The sequence below is a fragment of the Parasteatoda tepidariorum genome, chromosome 3 (assembly GCF_043381705.1).
Source record: "Parasteatoda tepidariorum isolate YZ-2023 chromosome 3, CAS_Ptep_4.0, whole genome shotgun sequence".
Lineage (NCBI taxonomy): Eukaryota > Metazoa > Arthropoda > Arachnida > Araneae > Theridiidae > Parasteatoda > Parasteatoda tepidariorum.
In genome coordinates, this window is record NC_092206.1 from 13,080,088 (window position 1) to 13,089,402 (window position 9,315).

Sequence of the window (9,315 nt, forward strand, 5' to 3'; positions counted from 1 at the left end):
TAAAATAAAAAGAAAGTTTTTACGTTCCAATTAAATAATGCCCACTGAACGGGATTTTTCTTAATATTTCTATCACACAATTTACATATTTTTATGTATTTACATATTTTTAGAATTATTTATTATCTAATGAATGATTTTGATTTTTTAAAAACATGAAATATGATTTCAGAACTCAGTGCAGTTTCATTGAAATTCGCCACATTTGGATTTTCTTATCTACTACTTTTTTCTTCATTAGCATCCACGCATTTATCTTAGATCAATGAAACTCCGCATCTACTAAAATATTCCATTAAGGGGGACTTTATTTCGAGAAAAAATATTTTTATCACTATGAAAATAAGTTCTGAGTTTATATTAAATTAACAAAAAGTTGATACAGTGTTTGGAATTATCCTATATTTCATGAACTGATTTTAAAAAGTTTTTTTTTTAACTTATAAAATAGTTAACGGAAAGTTAAGATTAAAATTTTTTTTTAAAGGTTTCTGAATTTAATATTAGAGATTTAATCTAAAATATTTTGGCAAACCACAATCTTTTCTTGTCCGAGAAATTTTAATATAAATATCGTATCTTATCGTACTTAAATATTGCTGATATTTAAGTGTAAATATAAGATTATTAAAAAATATTGAACAAAATATGAAATCAATGCCAGTAATTGCTTAGAATACAAATGTTTTAATGCTTGAAAACAATGTTTACTATGAAAAATAATAACTGTCAATCTTTTTATTATACTTATATGAATAGTGCGAGAAATGAAAAATGAAGCAGCTTGATTAACTTTTGATCTAACGATCGGATTTCACGTACTAAGATACTATCTTAGTTATTTGAAAGCTTGACGAAAAATGTGCTAATGAACTAAAACAGATGTTATTTTAAGCTGTGAAATCAGATACAAAAACGCATTTTTTTCTGAATAAGCATACCTTTTTTGCAGAAGGATTTGGATTTTCGATCCTCAAATTATATGGGGTAGTCGCAATTGTGAAAATATAGTTCCAGAAGTTCAGACAGGAGAGAAGTTTGAAGGTTTGAACCCCTTTAAAGTTAATTGCAATTTTTGTGCATTTTCCTGATCTAAAAGACAAATAATTTTTGAAATAAATGCACTGTAAGAATTTTCCTTCTAATATTACGGTAAGATGACCGGCAGCAGCCTGTTCATCCAATTAGCCGTAAAGTTTACGGTAAAGAACAATTTTTTACCTTTACGGTTTGTAAACGTTTACAACTAGTATGGTTAAATAACCATGAACAAAAAACTACACGGTTTTTTACCATTTGCAACTAGTAGGGTTTCAAAATCACAAGAAATAAGTGGAACATTGCTGCTAGACTTTTCGTTAGGTAATGGGCATTGGAGTTAGGATGTGGTTGAGTCGCGTTTTACCTAATGAACCGTGGACTGTGGCTTAATTAGTTTATCTGGTTGTTTCACCTATCGTAAGAGATGGGAAATGCTAAACTTTTTCTTGTTAAGCAGTTTTATGCTGCTGCTCTCTATGCGTAAATGCGAGTATCGTGTTCTAACAGTTCAGGGTCACAAATTGGGGAGTGCAGAGCACTGGAACACTCTTCCCATGTTGAATGGAATTGAGGAAATATAGTAGCGTCAACTCTGAGGCTCAAATCCCAATTCTGTCGGTCATGAGATTTACAGATAACCCCTTTTTGTTATGGAGCTCCAAAGAACAAAGTGGCTTCTTCAGGTGGGGCCTAGTTTGCATGATAAAATTCTGGTTGTTTAACCGTATTGGGTGAAAGTAGTTAATAAATGGTTTTCTGACATTTAACAGTTTGAATAACATCTTATTGATGATTATTTGACTGCTTTCTTTGAATATGGTAAAATAACAACTAAATATATTGTTATTTGACCATTTTCTGAGAAATTTCTAATATTGTAAATAAGTAAATGAAAATAACCAAGTTTACGTCTATTTAGAATCACATAATATTAGATTTAATCATATAGTAAAGTAATTTTTTGCAGTAAATTCCTTCCAAATCAATAATGCTGTCAAATTTACTGTATGCAAAATTGTTTCGAAAAATTATCGTAACAAAATTTATATTTGCTAACTGTTCTGTAAAATTAAAACTTTATGCTGGAAATAATTGAATCTTTGCATACAATATTATTGTAAATGACTGAACATTTGAGGAATTATAACTTTATATTGTAAATACTTAAGTATATACGATAATTTGAATAAAACATATTTTCTTTCTACCTTTGTTAATAAGATCAATTTTAACACATAACTTTAATCAGTATTAATCCCACTTTCAACAATATATTAAAAGAATTTCTAGGTGTATTGTTAGCAATTAAATTTTGCTACTCATTTCTTTCTAAAGTTTGAATTAAGTTACTTCTATATTTAACAACATAACTTTCATCAGTTTTCATCAGTATTAATCCCACTTTCAACATGAAATTTGAAGAAATTACAGATGTATTGAAAGTAATTAAATAATTTTACAACTTATATCTTTGTAAAACTTGAATAAAGCTATGATTATAAACCAAGATCAGAGAATTCCAAGCTTAAGTTTCATCGCGAAACATAAGCTTTTATGAGATAGAAGAATTCTTCAAGGGCTTTCAGTGTTTGACTAACTTTTAGCTCTTGTAGATTAAAATACGTCTTCAAAAGCTCCAAGTAAATAAATTATATTTAGGTATTAAATATGAGACATAACGGCAACTCAAGGTGTAAACAAGAAATAAGCTCCATGTTTTCCCCTGCAAACAGTTTTCTTTCCTTTTCTGCGCTTCTCTCTTTTTTAATAAATTTAAGCTTCTTTAAATTGATTTAAAACAAAAGAAATATCCTTAATTTAGTTACTAAGTTGATTTAAAATACTTCTTGCATATTTTATTAATAATTGCGTGGGAATTTCCTTTTAAGAACTGAATCGGTAAATTAAAGTTGATTTTATATTTTATAAGGAAATCACGTGACTTGTTCAAAACTATTTACCCACTTTTTTATTTTTAATTAGATCCCTGATGTATTCCTTGTTTTTTTTTCCAAATATATTTTTAAACTATCAATTTGTGAATAAAGTTTACCTGAAATCAAAAATTTGATTTTATTCTAATTTTATTTTGTAGATTTAACGAATGTTTATTTTATTCCATATTTCTTAAATAATTATTACTCATAAAGTAATTATTATTACTTATGAAACAAATAAACTATTTTTTAAGACTGGTTTAAAAAGAAGTTTTGTTATGAAACTTTTATGTATGTGTCACGGCGAAAGACCGAAATCGGTGGTTGTTGACTTTCGCTGGTGAATGTCGACGGTCTCACAGTTTCTTTGGTGAATGTCCGAAATATTTGTTATTTTGTATTTGATATAATTTATTCGTTGATATTATTATATTTATTCGATATTTTGATATCTGCTGAGAATAGATTAGGAGAAAAATCAATGTTCGAAGTATTGGTTAACTGCATGCTGGGCAGTAGTATTTTACATTAGAAATCATCAGTGTAGTCTATACTGGGCAAATGTAGGTCGGGCAGTGCCACTGATTATCGGAATNTAATAATATTAACGAATAAATTAATATAAAATTGGATATAACAAATATTTCGGACATTCACCAAAGCGACTATGTGATTGTTGACATTCACCGGTGAGAGTCAGAAATAAGGGTATTTAGCAAATATTTCGGACATACACCATCGACTACGTGAATGTTGACTCACCGGTGAATGTCGACATTCTCCAGATTTCGGTGCTTCGCCGTAACATATGTACTTAAATAAATATTTTTTTACTTTCTAATAATTCTATGAAAATGAAACAACCAGAATTTTATTACACCAACTAGACTTACCTAATGAAGCCACTTAGTACCTTGCATATGAGTGCGTATTATAGTCGAGAGGGCTTACCTGTCAATCTCATGACCGATAGGCAAGGGGTTCGGATTCCAGCGTTGATGTCACAATATTTCCTCCATTCCATTCATGCGAAAAGTTTCCAGCGCCCTTCACTCCCTAATTTGTGACCCTGGACTATTAGAATGCGATATTCTCATTTACGCATAGCTGGTAGCTCCGTAAGCTGTTAAACTATCTCCAACAACTTGTTAATTTTTTTACGGAATTGAAACTATGCTAGTTCTAAATGGTTAAATAACAGTATAGTTTTATATTCATCGTTTTTTTAACCATACTAGTAGTAAACGGTTTTAAAACCGTTAAGTTGAAAAATGTTCTTTACCGTAAACTTTAAGGTTAATTGGATTGACAGACTGACGTCGGTTATTTTACCATAATTTTAGAATGAAAATTCTAACAGTGTAGTAACCATGATTACACGTCTTTCTGCTTACAGATTAATAAATTATTGTTATCAGTTACATTTTACCTAATTCTCGTGGGTAGCATATACCCATGTATTAAAAAAAGGTTACAGATTTGATATTGTGCGCTTGACAAAAAAGTATTAATAGCCTGTAATCACCATTTTGTAGTGCATATTGCATTTAATAAATTTATAGTTCAATGCACAAAATTAAAGTAAAAGAAATTTGTATTATGCAAGCATTTGTTTCGCATGTTTATTCATAACCTTTAATTATGTTTTTGATGATTTAAATCATATAAACTTGCGTAAATCATTATTTGATATGTTGTCATAGAATTCCATTGAAATGAAATTATAGTGTATTACCATGCGCTAAATGGATATGTCACTATTGTGAGTAAGTATTCTATGGAAATAAAGGATATCTAGTTGGGACAGAACTACAAATGGGGCTTATGGATATCATCTTAGTTTAGGAAGTAAATACATAGGTATGGTAGATAATAATTACATCTACACAACGTAATGAATCGTATTTAATAATAGATCAAGTTATCTGAAATTGGCACTCTTCTGAGAATGAATGTATGACAATAGTTTAGTAGCTTTTATAAGACTTCAAATATAAAATATCGGCTTATACATTCATCAAAGAAAATACTAAATCGAGCTAATTTTATTGATTATATAACAACAATATCAGTCTACAACTAATACAATGATGAAAAAAAATGTAATTACATTGCGCATAAAAATATATTACATTAAATCGTTAATAATGCTACTTGTATTAGAGAAAAAAACATTTTTTATCTCATCGATTAAACATACTAGATTAGAGTTATGTCTTTGAAAAATATTTTTAGGGTTCCGTTGCAGCATCATTGGAGCTTTGAGTGCTAGGAAATAATTTTAACTAGCAATAATTATTTTTGTATCCAATCAATAATCTATAATTTATTGAATATTTTGGTTGTTTACATGAAATTATGTATGTAAAATGCCAATAAAAAAGAAAACTAAAGAAAAAAAAATTTTTTTTTTCAATAATTATACATTGAATAAGATATGAAAAGGATATGACTTCATAAGAAAATTCCATAAAGTTCTCATAGAGTTTTTAAATTAAAATAAAATAACCAAATTCAAAAATTAAGAATTACGTTTATAACCATTCTCACCGTTTTTAAAAATTCTTTTTCTTCAAAAAACATAAACTTATTTTAATTATTATCGACTTACTCATACGAAAGAAAAAGAAACTTGTAATTTATAATTTTAAATATCTCAATTCAGCTGCTATTAGGAAAAAACTAAGAGATTAAAATCTGAAAATCATTATTTATAGATTTTTCCATGTATTTATATTTAGATACAAGAAAAACAGTTGTAATGATTTACGTTTGGAATAAGTTTTTTTAATGACAGATAGATAGAAGGCAAATTTTAAAAGAATCCTAATTTTCATTTTTCTCAGAATAGGGAGACATTATCTAATGTGGCTTCTTGCTCAAAAAACTTTTTATTTTAATTAAAGTTTAATAGCTTAGAAAGAGGTATCTTCTCAAATTTTATGTCACAAATTGTGTCATTACTTCAAATGAATTTTCATGTTCCGTTGCGTTTTTTATAGTACTTTCAATTTAGAATTTATCAAAAGTAACATTGCAATTATTGGTTTCTTTATACTTGTCGAATAATAAATAATAAGATAAAAATGAAATAAGATAAAAATAATATAATATGATAAAAAAAAATAAAAGGAAATAAAAATTAACAAAAATAATTATTAATATAATAAGATAATAATTAATATAATAAGATAATAATTAATATAATAAGGTAAAAATAATATAAATGAAACTGGATAAAATATTATAATAAGATAAAAATAATATTACAGGATAAAAATAATGTAACCGGATAAAAATAATATAACAAGATAAAATAATATAACAAGATAAAAATAATATAACAAGATAAAAATAATATAATAAGATAAACATGAAAAATGAAGTACAAAATCTTATTTGTGAGGCAAATAGAACCTAAAATATAACTAACAGTACTTCATAGTCATTTCATTCTTTTAAGAAGTTGAAGAGTTTGTCTTTCAAAAACACAAATACCTATATTTAACTTTTCACTATTTACGTTATATACTTCGAAAGAAATTTATATTTAGGAGAATCGCCAGGGAGTGTCTATAAAGAATTTTCAAAATTTTTTTGAATATATATATATATATATATATATGTTTTTTTTTTGCATTCATCGTAAATAAACTCAGAGTTTGATCTTATTACTAAAAATGGGTGTTACTAAGCCTACTGATATACACTATATTCATTTATCTAAAAAATAAATTCAATAAACAAGACCTATAATTCGCTAAATCGAAACTTTCTTTAATATAGTTGTTCTAATCACAAATTGCAGTGTCTGTCATATTCCACGACACGTCAATAAATCGTTTTTCCTCTAGAATTCTGCATTTGGATATTTCGAAAATCAAGTTAGAATAAATTCTCAAGTATTCTCGTCTTACTTTTTTCGAAATATTGCAAATTATATATGTGAAATGCTTAAATATACAATTTTGGTTGCATATGTGTTATTAATTCAACGAAAATGGCTATGATTATATATATTTTAGGGTAGTTGAATATGAGTTACGTTAGTGTGGAACAAATAAAATGCAATCACGTTTTGTTTTTTAATGTGCTTTTGCATTTAATGGTAATTTTTTATTAAAAATTTATTAATATAATCTTTAAATAAAACTTTAATTCATATTGTAAAATAATATAATAAACAACGGAATTTATCCTTAATCGAAACTTCAGTTATTATACTAGACACTGTAAAAAATTCTGGAACAAATTGCGGTATAAAGTATTGGCATTTTGGGTGCGTCGTCCATAGATTCCATTTTACTGTAAAATCCATTTTTACCGTAAAATATTAAATTTTAATTTTTACAAAAATAACTATTTAATCATTCAGTGATTTTACGGTAATTATTACTTATATGATATACCATTACGGTATATCATACTTTTTCCGTTCAAAATTTATGCGAAGATCATTAAAAATAATATTTAGATAGGTTTATCGAAGTATTAAACAAATTGTAGTAATATTTAAATTTATGAAATTCAAAATTAGAGCAAAACATAAACAGATAATGGTAAAGTGCTATTTAAGAAATGATTAACAAACTCAAAACTAGTTATTCATTTCTTAAAAATCAAATTTCTTTATTCCCAAGATTTTATAATCTCGCTTCAGAGAAATCCTACAAAATGAAATAGATGGATGATAACTATAATTTATTAAACATTTTGTTGAAGCAGAAGACAACTAGTATAAAAAGACATGTCACTCATATTTTTCCAAGATACAAAAGGGATTTTGAAAATTAATAATAAAATGGCTGCGTTTTTCAAGGAGGCTAAAAAAGAGAAAATAACTTTATTTTTGTGAAGCAAAAACGTTTGGGCGGATCACTTTTGAAAGAAGAGTGAAAGTTTTTAGTCCTGACAGTAGCTTGATGTATCACACGTTTTACTACTTTAGATTTGACATAATGTATTTTAGTTTGTTTTTGATACTTTAATTTAATATCATTATGTTCTTCCCTTTAATTAGTGTGTGTTAGTTTGCTATAGTGACACAACCGTATTACTCTTACCTTACTATAGATTTCGAAAGAAAGAGCTTGCGTTGTTGGAATAATCGAAAATCTACATAATGTTTAAGCCAAAGGACAAACATGCAAATATTAGTCTTGACTTTAGAGTGAACATTCCTTCTGAGGTACTTTTAGCTTGCAAACTTTAGAGTGACGATTACTGGCAACTTTTTACATGAACATTTACAATGCCGTGGAACTGAAAGAAAAACAAGTGCTTCACGATAGATTTCGAGAAAAGTGGCTTGACAACTGTTTTCTTTCAATAGTTAATGCTGTTGTTGTTTGTTGTTTTCGTGTCCATGGATCATCAGATCACATAAAAGACCTGAACTATTGCAGCCGCCAGCTTCGGCGCCTCTTGACTGTAGAGAACGGCTCTAAGATTGTTCTCAATTGGCACCCATTCCAATTTTAAAACATGTGTGGCGAGTGCGGGGCACTCGAAAATGTGTTTTGGTGCCAACATGACATCCGGGCAGTTTCTGCAGGGAGCGTATGTCCTGGTCTTTTCCGGGAGAATTTTCATCCCTCTGAAATGTTTGGTCCTAAGTTTTGCTATTACCGATGTCAAGGTTCTAGGGCAGTTGAAGTCAGTGATAAGTGGCTTCTTAAAGGTGTGAGGGAGGAGTCTGTTTTTGGCCGCTGCATTTGCATCTGAAAGTGTGATGGTGTTACCCAGTTGATCGTCTTCACGGGCTTCTTTGGCAAATTGGTCGCCACACTCATTGCCCTCGATGTTCACGTGTGCAGGGATCCACTGAAGATGACATGATTTTCCCTTACAATTCAGACTCTCAAGCAGTACATTTATGGCAGAGGTGATGTTCGTGTCACCTTTTAATGACGACTTACAGTCAGAAAGGGTTACTAGCCCGTCAGTGAGGCTGGGAATTTCGAGTCATTCAGGTAGAGAGTGACAGCTTCCTTGATCGCTAAGAGCTCGCTGGTGAAATTTGAAGCTATCAGGGCTGTATTATTTTTAAATTGGTGATTACTACCATCAGGAAGAAGAAAGAGAATGCCTGCTCCTCCTTTATTGAGGAGTTTGTCTGACAAACCATCAGTGTAAGCAATTGCCAAGTTGCCTTGGGAGAATTTTTCAATGGTTTCAAGGCCTTTTAGTTTAAGATCATTGGGGTCTTCTTTCTTTGTGCAAAGTTGTAATAAGTTCAAGCTAATCCTTGCTTCTTTTGGGGTTTTTTTAGGAAAAAGGGGTTCTTGAAGAAAATTAAGGGTAGAATGTTCCATATTGATGCGACTTCTGATGTGTC